At 37.3% G+C, this 14,632-nt stretch overlaps 1 pseudogene across 1 annotated transcript; it reads left to right on the top strand.

The window, feature by feature from the left end:
• Positions 1-4,550: 4,550 nt before the first annotated feature.
• LOC306851749 (olfactory receptor 52B4-like) lies at positions 4,551-5,336 on the top strand (annotated as a pseudogene). Its single transcript has one exon. The product of its transcript is annotated as an olfactory receptor 52B4-like (transcript).
• Positions 5,337-14,632: the final 9,296 nt, after the last annotated feature.

The following is a 14,632-nucleotide window of genomic DNA, read 5'->3' as shown; positions in this document are numbered from 1 at the left end:
TGCTTCAGGAATGTGTTGAAAATAGGTGTGTGTGCGTATCCTGATTAAGACCAGGTCTTACAACTGTATGCATCGTTAAATTTGCTAGGCAATTTAGTCAGAAATACAAAGGCAGTGCTCCGATACAGTATATTCCCCCATGCCGCTTTGCTCAAATTATGATAGTAACTTCCATTTACGCTAAACAATCAACAAAAGGTTCGCTCTATGAATGCTATAAGCATTTTCAAAAACTGGGTACAATGAGGTGACATTATTTTACTCAGCCTTCAACCATCGATCATTAAAAGTAAATTTAAAAGTGGAAAAGTATTAACAAATTACTTTCAACATACCATGAATAACTCCCAAAGATCATCTTTCTATCCACAGCAATATTACGGACGTGTTACATATAATTATAGCAATATACAGTCATGGCCAAAAATATCAGCACCCTTGGCAAATATGATCAAAGAAGTCTGTGAAAAGTAATCTCCATTGTTAATCCTTTTGATCAAACATTTGATTAAAAATTCACAAAAATCTAACCTTTCATTGGATAATACGAATTTAAAATGGGAGGAAATATCATTATGAAATAAATGTTTTTCTCAAATACACGTTGGACACAATTATTGGCACCCTTAGAAATTCTTATGAGTAAAATATCTCTGAAGTATATTCCCATTCATATTCACAATTTTGAGCACTCCAGGGTGATTATAAATATGAAATTATCCAGCCATGGCTTCCTGTTTCACAGATATATAAATAGGAGGGAAAACAAAGCCCAAATTCCCTTAATCATCCATCACAATGAGAAAAACCAAAGAATATATTACTTATGTGCAGCAAATGATAATTGAGCTTCATAAATTAGTGATGTGGCTTTAAAAGAAAAGACCTAGAGCAGTGAAAATTCCCATTTCCACCATCAGGGCAATAATTAAGAATTTCCAATCAACATAAAATGTTACGAAACTGCCTGGAAGAGGAAGTGTGTCTATATCGTCCTAATGTGAGAAGGAGAGTTTGGGTGGCTAAAGACTCTCCAAGGACCACAGCTGGAGAATTACAGAAAATAGTTGAGTCTCGGGGTCAGAAAACCTTAAAAAAAAAAATGTTGAACAGCTCCTACATCACCACATGTTGTTTGGGGGGGGTTTCAAGAAAAATTCTCCTAACTCATCCAAAACCAAACTCCAGCATATTCAGTTATCAGACACAACTGGAACTTCAAATGGGACTGGCTTCTATGGTCAGATGAAACTAAAAAAAAAATAGCTTTTTAGCAGCAAACACTCAAGATGGGTTTGGTGAACACAGGGATAAAAAGTACCCCATGTGTACAGTGAAATATACTGCTGTATTTTTTATGTTGTGGGCCTATATTTCTGCTGGAGGTCCTGGACATCTTGTTTAGACACATGGCATCATGAATTAGTGAAGTGAAGTGGCATACTGCCAAGTATGGTGACCCATACTCGGAATTCGTGCTCTGCATTTAACCCATCCAACGTGCACACACACAGCAGTGAACACACACCCGGAGCAGTGGGCAGCCATTTATGCTGAGGCGCCCGGGGAGCAGTTGGGGGTTCGGTGCCTTGCTCAAGGGCACCTCAGTCGTGGTATTGAGGGTGAAGAGAGCGCTGGACATTCACTCCCCCCACCTACAATCCCTGCCGGCCCGAGACTCGAACCCGCAACCTTTGGATTACGAGTCCGACTCTAACCATTAGGCCACGACTTCCCCCATGTGATTCCCCCAAATGATTATATCAAATACAAACAGATAAAAAAAATCAAAAAGTGACTGACTCTGTTAGACATTTTATAATGGGCCATGTTTGGATCTTCCAACTATATAATAATCCAAACACAAACCTCAAAAACAACACAAAAATGGGTCACTGAGCACAAAACCAAGCTTCTGCTATGGCCATTGTCCTCTGACCTGAGCCCTGTAGAAATTGAATGGGGTGAACTGAAGAGAAGAAGCACCAACATGGAGTTGGGAATCTAAAGGGTCTGGAGTGATTCTGGATGAAGGAATGGTCTCTGATCTCTTGTCAGGTGTTCTCTAACCTGATCAGGGATTACAGGAGAAAATTTAGAGCTGTTAAACTGGCAAAAAGAGGTTTCAAAAAGTATTGAATAATGGGGTGCCGTTAATTGTGGCCAATGTGTATTAGAGGAAAAACATTTATTTCATAATGATATCCCCCCCCCCCCATTTTAAATTATTATTATCCAATGAAAGGTTAGATTTTTGTGATTTTTTTAAATAAAAGATCAAAAGGATTAACAATGCAGATTAATGTCTTTACGCGTCATATTTACCAAGGGTGCCAATATTTTTGGCCATGGCTGTATGTTTATATTTTGTAATAATTACATTTTACAGCATTCATGTGAGAACAAACCTGGAAAGAGACATGAGGATTTGGGAAGAAAAATTAAACCTTCTTAGTGCATTCCAGGGAATTATTGATGGTTTGTATTGTAAATTAAATCGGGAGAGCAGAACACAAATGTGCAAAATATTTTATCTTCTTTTTTCATTTACCTGTGGCAGAATACAAATGAAACATGAAATTAATTAGGAGGAAAATATCACGTCACATTAATATACCAAACCTAACATTATTCTTCTAAAATGTACAGCCCATTCAGTGAAAATGAAATTTGTTGCTGTCTTTTTGAGTGGACTGACAGGCAGGGTCTACTGTAAGCCTTTGCAGGTCTTCTGGGGAATAAGCCACAAGCAGTCATCAGCACACTGCATACGCAAGGACTCATGATGTTGAGGCCCGGGGCCTTGTTTGTAAAGCGTACGTACGCACAAATTTGATCGTAGAGTGTGCATACGCTTAAATCCACACCAGCACTCATATTTATAAAGGTGGTTTTTGACATGGAAAAGTGCTTAGCGTCACGTCAGTGTCTGAGCAGACGTACGCATTTTCTTGTCGGAGTACTGCAGGTTTTTGAAAATTTAAGCTGTTCTTGCAGCTCACTCTTCAAAATTATGATGATTGGTGATATTTTATATGTTATTGACATTAATTAGGAGTTGTTTACAAGGCAGAGAGCTGAAACCATTCAATTGCGCGCAAGTTCAAGGTCATTTGCAATTCATAGATTTCACATCTGAAAGAGAGGCGTACGCATATCTGAGAAATGATCGTAAGATCAAGTTTAGGATGGTTTCTGTGCAACATTTTATAAATGTGTCCCCTGGTGCCTTCAGATATTAAAAAGCTTTCTGTCTAGTCTGAAGTCCAGCTATTGCTTTCAAGCTTGTCATGAAGAATCTATGTGCCACATTGGATGAAGATATTAAAGTACCAGTGCCAACACATCTTTGCCATGCATTGAATTTGTCATATTACTTTTCAAATGTAATGCCTTGTACTCAGTCAAAACTCCCTTTTATTAATTCTGTTGTTTATTGTTGGTGAACTATAGACAGATACTTACAAGGATTTTCAATGTTGTTATCTAGATATTGTTTTTAAACCTGTTGTGTTTTTGTTTTTTTAAATGATATGGAATAAATTAAAAGGAAACAAAATCAGCAGCTGAGCAGTCATGCAATGTAAATCTTTGTTTGTTTGTTTTTGTTTGGGTTTTTTTCAGTATACAGGTATGACACCACTTGTGATAATACGTGGTCAGAGTCTAATTAACACAAAAATAAGATAATTGGACCTTTGGTGATGTCAACTGTGCCTCATGGTCCAATCTAATCTTAAGCCTGTTCCCCTTGAGTGCTACTTAATGTGTTTACTGGCTACTTGATGTGACTCTTGAGATGGGTCTAGCCAAAAAAATACAGTAATGAGTGATGAATTTCTAAGAGTTCCCTAATTACTGTCATAAGGGGTTAAAGCTACACAAGGTTTATCACCATGACTCCTAATTGTCTGTCAAAACGTATAATAATTCCACAAAAGTAATAATCGTACAAATAATTAAAGTAATTATAATTTATTAAAGGAAAAATGAAAGCAGAAAAACGCAGTAGCCTGAGATACTGCGATAGGCTCCAGAACCCCTAGAACAAACAGAATAGATGGATGAACAGCTGGAATATCACCACATACACATTTAAACAGACAATTCTTTTTCTGAATTTTGGTCTTTAAAAAGTTGCCTATAAAAGTTGATACAGATTACTGTTCAACAATGTAATAGGGAGTGCAGAGGATAATGCATGAATGGCCTAAAAAAGTTAAACATAACATATCTTGTTTACTACAGTTATATATGAATTTTCTGCTGTTTGTATGATAATATATTTATTGAACATCTGACTTATGTCAGCTTGACTTTTTTTTCTCTTCACAGCAACACATAAAGAGTAAAGCCTCACAACTAAGGTAAAGCCTACGTGTATTCTACTCCTTTAATATTAAAATTTCATTCACGGGTGAAACCAAATCACATGCACTTGAGTTATTAATAATCAATTGTAGCATACTGTAGCATAGCATACTATACTAATGGGAATATGTTTTAGCTTATCGTTTTTTTATCAGAACCTTGTAAAGGGGTTGATCAGCATGGAGAATATTTCTGCACAAAATATTTCATTCACAGACTTCAAATTAAACGGTTTCTTCAGCCTAGGAGAATGGAGGCCTTTTTTATTGATCCCTTTCTTTCTAATGTTTTTGTCTCTTACAGCAAATTCTATTCTTGTATTCTTAATTATATCTCAAAAGTCTTTGCATTCTCCTATGTATGTACTAATAGGGTTGATGGGTGTTGTAGAATTGCTCTTGCCTATATTTTTGTACCTAATATGCTTTTTATTCAACAGGGGTGGGATAACCCTAGTTGGTTGTTTGAAACAAATGTTTTGCTTCGCATTGTTGGAGCATTTCAAACTACTTTGCTTTTGTGGATGGCAGTGGGTCATTACTTTGCCATATGCAGACCTCTTTACTATCATAAATACCTGGAAATCCCTAACTTCGTAAAGTTTGTTGTTGTGCCAGTAAAAAGAAATGGACTCCTAATTGTCACCATTGTCTCTCTGGCTGGAAGACTGTCATTGTGTAACAAATATCATTGATCACTGTTTTTGTGAACACATGGCCTTGGTTCAGTTAGCATGTGGAGATATAACTGTTAATAACTTAGTAGGACTTTTGACTGCTTTCCTGATACCAACTGCAGATTGTATTCTCATTACAGGTTCTTATGTTGTGACTTTTGCCTCTGTGTTTAAATCTAGTAAGGCCCAAATGAAGGCCATAAACACTCGCATTACTCTCATCATTGTCATGACAAGTAGTTTGATTTTTGCCCTGATTGCATTCTGTTATGGTTGTCTGGTGTGTTAAAACAAAGAGCACGACGAAGGAGTACAAAAGCAGTTCTTTTAATTATCCACTGACTGAGAAGGGCACAACCAAACGTAAATCCAAAATAATAGCAGACAAAAGAACATGGGAGAACACAGGCTTTAAATACTAAACGTAATCATGGGGAAACAGAAGCAGGTGAGGAGCTAATTAACTAATCAGGGCAACTAAGGGAAACTAGGTCAACGGAAGACATGGCAAAACACGACTAAAACTGATCAACATGTAACACATTCATGTCATACAGAATAAGAAATAATTGTTCTGCTAACAGTCGTGTGTTTGTGAGCACAATGTACTTACTGTTCCCAAGTTGTTTTAACCCAATTGTTTATAGAGTGAGAACAAAAGAAATAAGACAACAGTTTCTTCAGTTTGTAAGTGAAGTGAAGGTCTTTCCTTTGTAAAGAAATCCAGTTTAAATAAGATCAACTATATAATATGCTGAACGGTAACGTTTAAGGATGTTTTATTTTATTAACGTTATAGTTTAAACTGTAAGCTGTTATGTATGTGATAAACAAATGAGTAATACAAGTTATCGGGTCAATATGACTGAAAATATATGGACTTATAATAATACTGTGATATAAAAATTAATGGTAATTTACAAGAATTATATAATTGTGCAAACTGGGTGGAACCAGGCTCAGTTGGGGGGCCAGTTCTCCTTTGGCCAGACGAAACCCGCAGTTCAATTCCAACCGCAGCCAAGTCAGATTGTGTAAAGGGCTTATCTGATTCCCGTGGTCTTGTCCCGATGGGGCATTTTAATTATAATTTAATGTATTTGTTATATTTGTGTTTTATTCATTATTTGAAGTTTTTCATTGATATGATTTATTCATTTGCTATAGCTGTAATGAATAGTTTAATGCATTTATTGTTTCTCGGTCTATTTTTATCATATATATTTGTCTGTTTGTTATAATTTAAATTTATAGTTTAATTCATTTAATGTATTTCTGTTGTATATATTTTTATTTTATTTTATACTATTTATTATTTTAAAATGTATATATTCATTTTTCATTTTGTTTATTATTATGTTTTAATTAAAATTTTAAATGTATAAATGTATTATTTCTATTTTTATATTGTTGCAATTTCTAACAATAATAGTATTATGTAGTTAGGTATTTTATTATATTTTTAGTTATTTTGATATATTTTTAGTTTTATTGTATTTTTAGTCGAGATCTTCACTGGGGATATGTCTCTGGGGCTCATCTAGGTGGCCTGGTCTCCGCTGACGATCAGGGCTGTAGACATCATCTCTTGGTGCTGATCCGCCATCTGATCTGGATACGGACTGAGAAACAGAATAAGAAAAAAACAGACAAATATCAGCGTAGATGGCATTCTTTTTACGATGTAACGAGTATATCGTGTGTTATGGGGAGTGTTCCTGGTTCCGGTTGATCTAATTAATGCAGCCTAACAATCCTTTAACGGATTTGAACAATAGAAGCATATTAGTGTGTTGTGTGTTGTGTGTAAGCCAGGTTAAAGAGATGTGTCTTTAATCTAGATTTAAACTGACAGAGTGTGTCTGCCTCCCGAACAGTGTTAGGTAGATTGTTCCAGAGTTTGGGTGCTAAATAGGAAAAGGATCTGCTGCCCGCAGTCGATTTTGATATTCTAGGTATTATCAAACGGCCAGAGTTTTGAGAATGCAGCGGACGTGGAGGACTATAATGTGATAAGAGCTCGCTCAAGTACCGAGGGGGTAAGTCATTCAGAGCTTTATAAGTAATTAACAAGATTTTAAAATCTATCCGATGTTTGATAGGGAGCCAGTGCAGTGTTGACAGAAGTAGGCTACTATGATCATACTTCATGGTTCTAGTAAGGACTCTAGCTGCTGCAATTTGGACCAACTGTAGTTTGTTGATCAAGCATGCAGAACAACTACCCAATAAAGCATTACAATAGTCTAACCTTGAGGTCATAAACGCATGAATTACCATTTCTGCATTTGACGTTGAGAGCATAGGTCGCAATTTAGATTTTTTTCATCTGTTTTGAGATGGAAAAACGCAATTTTACAGATGCTAGAAACATGGCTTGCAAAAGAAAGATGCTATCAAACAGCACACCTAGGTTCCTAACTGATGACGAAGAATTGACAGAGCAGCCGTCAAGTGTTAGATAGTGTTCTAGGTTATTACATGTGGGGGTTTTAGGTCCGATAATTAACACCTCTGTTTTTTCAGAATTTAGCAGTAAGAAATTACTCGTCATCCAGTTTTTTATATCGACTATGCATTCCATTAGTTCCTCAATTTGGTGTGTTTCACCGGGCCGTGAAGAAATATAGAGCTGAGTATCATCAGCATAACATTGAAAGAGTTATTGTTCGCGTCCGTTATGGAATAAATTACGCTCAAAAACAGCGTCTTGGTGGTAATAAAACAACACGGTGTTGTAGCATACAGTTTTACAAACAGAATGAGACCGTCCACGGAAAAAAAAGTCTCAGAAAAGCGGAATATAGATTATTTGAATTTGGCGCTCTCTCCTGAAAGCGTGACGCACGCTGTGACGCAGCTGTCACCTAGGTGTTAGGTGTAGAATCCTGCCATCTGCTGGTTAGAGAAAAGTTTTGAAAAAAAAGAGATCCATTCCTTTTTCCGGAAGTGGATAACTCTCACAGCTTTTCTGATATATATTGAAACATAAAATACATAGGCTCTAATGTGTTTTATTGTTTGAGGAATGTGTGTATGAAGACTGCAGATGGTAGTCCGGACTGCTGAGCGAATCATTGGTACAATCCCCCCCAATCTCCAATTATCCAGAGTGAGCAAAAGGGCTGCAAAATCACTCTGGACCCCTCACATCCAACACGCTCCCTCTTTGAACTGTTGCCGTCTGGTCGATGCTACAGAGCTCTGAGCACCAGAACGACCAGGCACATGAACAGTTTCTTCCCTCAGGCAATCCATCTCATGAACAGTTGACAATAAATGTGGAACACACAACACTATTATACATTACTTACTTAACTGTCAGGGTTCTGTCGTGTGTGTCATGTGTTCCTGCCCCTTGTGTCCATATTTGGTTTGTTTCCTGTCCTTGTTAAGTGTCATCATTAGTTAATTCTTGTCTAGCCGTGTTCGTCTCGTTATCTATGATTTACCTGTGTATTTATAGTCTTGTCAGTTCAGTTAGATTTCGTCTGGTCTACTCGTTACTCCCCATGTGTTCCTGTTGATGTCTACCTTGCCTTGTCCTGCCCTGATGTCATGACTAAAGTCTGTTATTTGAGTTTATATCCTCGTCTGTGTGTTCCTGGTTCCTCCCTCGTGTGTGCATCGTGACATTAACACACATACGTATTTACATTTCAAATTTGCAAATATCATACCTGTACATACATAATTGTATATTACATGTTGTGTTGTTGCTATTTAGTACATTGTCTATTTTGTATTTTTGTATATTATTCTTTTTATTATCTGTGTCCTGTCCTGTCACTCATTCTGTTGCACTGTGGAGCTTCTGTCAGTGTAAACAAATTCCTCGCATGTGTAAACATACCTGGCAATAAAGCTCATTTTCATTCTCATTCTCTCATTTGAAGTGCCCACTTTTGCAATAATGCCACATAAATTTGCAGAAATGCCACAAAACTAAAACTTGATTGCAGGCACAAATTTATTTCAATCAAAAATTTAAAATAAAAACAATTTTATTTTACCTAAATGTAATCTTGGCCGTATCTACAGCCCTCACATTCTTACTATCCTCAACTAAAGTTTAGATGCGTGTCTCTAGTTCTAAAATCTTCTCTGTCAGCCTAACTATTTCCCTGCATTTATCACATGTGAATCCCTTGTCGCCGACAGAGAGAGATAAACTGTACATGTGGCAAGCAGTGCAAACAACAATAGCAGGAGAAGAAGCCATTACTCACTGTGATTGATGAATGATACCAATTTAACTTACTACTTGCCACTTACCACTGTTGTTTGATGAACTTGTGAAAAACAGAGCGAGAGAGAAATGAAAACGGTGCGAGAAAAAAGAAAACAATAATAGAAACGCAAATGGAACCGCGAGTAACAAGCTAACATATGTAGGATATCAGAGACTGAATCAGACCAATTTAAGATTCAATTAGAACATCGAAACATGAGAAGCTGAGATTCCACAAAGAGGGGCCCCAAGAAAACAGGACAACGTCGTAAATCAGATTCCTAGCTCCAACTAGTCTGAAGCAAGCTTAACCAGCAAGCCTCTTTCACAAAACAGCTTGCAACATTGAGACAAAAGAACACTTATTGATGATTCCAATTCAGGAAGGAGACCGTCAAATTTGGGGCAAATAATCAAGACTCATTGTCAAAGAGATGGCCATCACATGTTCCACGATTGAATTCACGAGCTTCCTTAGACTGACTTCTCCCCCACATAGAAGACAGTCCAAACCAAAATTCCTTTGTCTAAAGAACATGCCTTCATTCTCCATAGAACCATACAAAGACTTTCTTTTTCATATGCACATAAAATCATCCTAAAAGGACATTTCTATGCCAAGCCCCATATTATGTTTGTAACCCACACATTTGACTATCCTTGTTTTAATCACTCATTGTGTATCTTGTTTTTAATAAGTATTGAATAGCTTAAGCCTTAAAGGGTAATATTCATGTTTGGTATGAAAATTCATGCTTTAAATGTTTCTTCCAATCAATTCCAATCAATTGTTATAGAAATCATGTTCAAAAGTATACGTTGCAAGAGCCTGTAAAGTTCGGACCTCTGACTGAACAGATAACATTGTTGATTTATTGATCTGGTGGAGAAACAGAGCAACATCCCAAGCAAGGACAGTATCTAATTGGTCAAGACGTCCAGATGGGATGGTCTGAAAGCCGAGTTTAAAAACTCAGGACACCATCAAACTTTCTCTTAGTTACTCTCTTCTTCTTAAAAATGCTCTCTTCTCCTTTTCTTCTCTTTTGCCAGCGCGTTTTGACGCTGCTCTTTGAGCATGCTCTGGCCCACATGCCAGCTGCTGCCATAATGAGAAGAAAACCACCTAGTCTCGTTACATCCTTTTATTCTTTTACTTTAGTTTATTTTATTTCCGTGGAGTTTCGTATTCTAATGTAAGTTTGCTGCAAAGTCCAGCTCTGACTGCACTTGCTTCAAACTTCAACCAGACCAACTCCACATCCTCAGCCAACGCCCAAGACCTCACTTCAAAGACTATTGAACTTCCAGCCAATCAGACACTTCGGGGAAGCCCCTTTCTGCAACGATGACGACAAAAGGGATTCCCTTAGCAAAGCAAGCAAGTACCTCCAGGATAACTAACTGAATCGGTGTAGTTAATATAAATTTTAGCCTCATTGAGAAACTCAAAGCGAGGGTTAAATAAGTGATTGATGGTTGTTAAGGTCTATGCAATTGAACATATTGCTATAAACTTGGGATGTCACATTTCCATTCTCTTAAACTCATCCTTTCCTCACTTTCTCTCTTTCGGCAACGTGTGAATGTGTGAATGCTTGTGTTCATGTGTTAGATTAGTTTATGTCTTAGGTTTATATAAATAAAATCTGATTTATATTGAAAAGAGAATTATCTTGTGTTTTGTGCTCACAAGTTAATGTCTTAATCTGCCGATCTTTTTACTGCGCTATTTAATAGTGTTTTCACTATATTTTGGATTTTAATATCCAGTGCAGAGTTTGTTATATGGCTGGTTCAGTGAATCGCCGTAACAGTGATTCTGTTCAAATCCCTATAAAATCATAAATGATTCCCTTTGAGCTAAATTAAACTATTTCTTTAAATTACATATTAATATTATGTTTTTATTACATTACACCGGCTAATGAATGCTAACGCGCTGCAATCGCAGTTTTAAAAGCGAACGATCAAATTAGTTTGATTAGTTTAATAGATAATACCAGAAAATGAAAATAAAACCAACACAAAAAAAAACCTGCAATAAACAGATATGAATGGTGGGTGGGTGGGTGTATGTACGTACCATAAATGAGTGAGTATGCTCATTCTACATTGCATTTGTGCACTAGTATCAGGTCTTCGTTTTTGTGTGGACATTTTCAGATTTATACAGGATTTATTGACTTTATTTGCCAGTTTCTTTAAAATTCTCTCTGTTGCAGTCACACCAAGGGGCGTAAATTTCGTCTAACAGTTGGGGGAAACAATAAACATAAAATTTCTCAAGAGCAATTTTTGAAGGGGACACAAATAATACAGTTAAAATCGTACTTCTAAGGATATTTATAAACAGAGGAAAGCCTTACTGCTGTTATTGCAGCAAGGAGACCGTGCCAAATTAGACAACTTCAAGCTCCACTTCGCATTGTGCCTAACAACACCCTTTAGGTGTTATAAATTCACTGTAAACCACGGATTATTGGGGCTTATTGCTTTAGTCTACAACGGGTGCGACCACAACAGCTTGAAGTTGTCTAATTTGGCATGGCTAAAACTCCTACATGTTATTGTGCAGAAACTTTACCTTCAGTTACTGCAGCAAAAGGGGGTCACACCAGAAACTGAAAACAAAGATTCACATAATTTTGCAATGCACAGATATGTAACACTGGATAATTTTTCTCAATAAATAAATGACAAATAAAATATTTTTCTATTTTTCATATATATATATATATATATATATATATATATATATATATATATATGAGGGTCTGAATTACTTACTATTGGAGAAAGTGTAACGGTCAACTTGGATCACGTGTGCCTTGATAACCTTACAGCCTTGACGTCATTGAATTTCAGTCAGTTGTGCGACACTCATTGGCCATTTACGGATACCACAGGAATGAATGGGAAGTGCCGTAAGCTGAATCCCACCTGTCACAAAAACCCACCTGTCCGTGACTTCTCTTATAAAACAATTTTTTTTCAGTGTAAACTCAGTGGAATAGCTCAATCCAAAAGTATTGTTTACTGTCAAACATGTTGTAGATTAGCAGATAGGCTATCGATTCATTAAAGGATGAGCTGTTTCCTCTAAAAAGCTGCTTATTCAGCGTAGTGAAGCCTCTCCTCCATTGACATCCATTAAAAAAAACCAGCCTCTGGTCTCCTTTCCCACGTACTGCCAGACCGGCGCTAAAGCGTTAGCATTAGCCTTTACACTTTTTCGACTAATGGTTGCAGGCTTGCCTTCTAGTGGCTTTGCCCCTGCCCTGCACCTTTTGTATGTCTCCCTTATCTAACACACCTGATTCCACTCATTAGCTCGTTAGCAGAGACTGCACAAACTAAACTGGGTGTGTCTGATTAGAGAGACATACAAAATGTGCAGGGCAGGGGATCCTCCAGGACAGGTTTGGGAACCACTGATGTAGAGTATTATGAGAGAGAGAAGGACTGAATGAGTGTGATTACCTGCATCTCATATAGCATTCATTCTTCAGTTAAAGCTCATATTCAGAATAAAACATTAGTTTGAATCTCTTCCGTGGAAAGTGATATCTTTGTCGTAGTATCCTTTCAACTGTTAAGGGGATTTCCGATGAAAGCGCTGCACAGTGCATTTTTTGGCTGTGTCTTAAAAGGTGTTGCTGAAAGTAAAAATAACACCCTTGTTTGCAACCCTGTTTCAGTCTTTTTATAGCTTGTAAAAAGCATTCACATCCTCGTAGAACTTTCTTTTCATGCTTTGGTGGCTGCAGGTGACCAGCACAGAGACTTGGGCCGGCCCTTGAGTAGGCTGATGAGAGGATGGACAATGGAGCGGAAGTTGTTGATGAAATGTCGATAGAAGTTGCTGAATCCTAGGAAACATTGGATTTCTTTGATCACTGTAGGAGTGAATCAGTTGCAGATAGCGTCAACCTTCCCCTCATCCATCCAGATGCCTCTCTTGCTTAGGTGATAACCGAGGAATTGCACAGAGGACTGATGGAAGGAACATTTACCGGGCTTGAGGAATATATTTTGCCAAGATGTTGTCGATGTACACCAGCATAAACTTGTGGAGGAAATCTCAGAGCACCTCTTGTATGAAGTCCTGGAATACGGACAAGCCCATACAGCATAACCCGGTATTCATAATGGCCAGTAGCCGTCCAAAATGTGGTCTTCCACTCATCCCTCTTGCATATCTGAATGAGGTTGTATACACTGCATAGGTCCAACTTGAAGACAGCGGCACCATGGAGTTGTTCCAGGGCTGCAGGTACGAGGGGAAGTGAATACCATAATTTAACTGCGATCTTGTTGAGAGCTCGATAATTGATGCAAGGCCGCAAACCTCCATCCTTCTTAGCCACAAAAAAAGAAGCTTGAAACAGCTGGGGACTTTGATGGGTGGATGTAGCCTTGTTGTAAAGCCTCCTCAATATACTCCTCAGTGGCCTTCTGTTTAGGAATGTAATATTTGTTTATAATAAGTAAAGCCGGTAATGATGTTTTTGGAGTTATTTAATGACGTTGGAGCTTGACATCAAACAAAAGTTTTTTCACCAAAATATGACATCTGAGCTATGAGTCCACCTCAAGTGCAATGGGAAACTTCCCGCAAAAGTCTTTATAAGACTGTTAAGGAATGTTCTAACAATGTCATCAATAAACATTTTTAGAATGTTTAGACAATGTTATCCTATCTTTTAGCAGAACAATCTGGGAACAAAACTAAAACTTGCCACTAAAAACATTGCCAGAACATAAAGAATTTCTAGCTGAAATGTGAAAGTGCAGTGGACATTATTCTGTTTGTCCATAAAGTCTGTGACCATTTTGATGCTCGATTTCCTGAAGGTGAGCTTAAAGAATGGTCTGCTTTTAGCCGAGCGCATCTGTCAACAGTACAAATATTTCAAGTTCACTGTATAAAAAAAAAAAAAAAGGAAGTGCTGCAGGCATTTGCTGAAATGGTAACTTGGACACTAAAAAGTGAGGAGTTCACTGAACTTATACACCTAATTGACATTTGCAGGACATTCCAAGCATCTAGTGCAAACTGTGAATGCAGATTCAGTCTGATTAATCATATCAAGATAAATTAACGCAACTGACTTCATACCACCCACTTGGATCGGCTAATGAGAATCTGAACTTCACAGACAGAGGGCCCTATAAATCTGGACAAGTTCTACAACCATTGGAAAAGGGACAAAAAAAGATGGGAGAGGTTTTAAGGTAGGCTACAATATTAAGAAATACATTACATAGTAATAGTTCATGCAGTTATTATGTGCAATGTGTTTGACTTGGATAATAGTTTTATTCTTTACTCAAATAACAAATTTAAATAT

Source organism: Barbus barbus (assembly GCF_936440315.1).
Source record: "Barbus barbus genome assembly, chromosome: 31".
NCBI classification, from domain to species: domain Eukaryota; kingdom Metazoa; phylum Chordata; class Actinopteri; order Cypriniformes; family Cyprinidae; genus Barbus; species Barbus barbus.
Note: the sequence above shows the minus strand (reverse complement) of the source record. Positions and strands in the feature narration are given on the sequence as shown.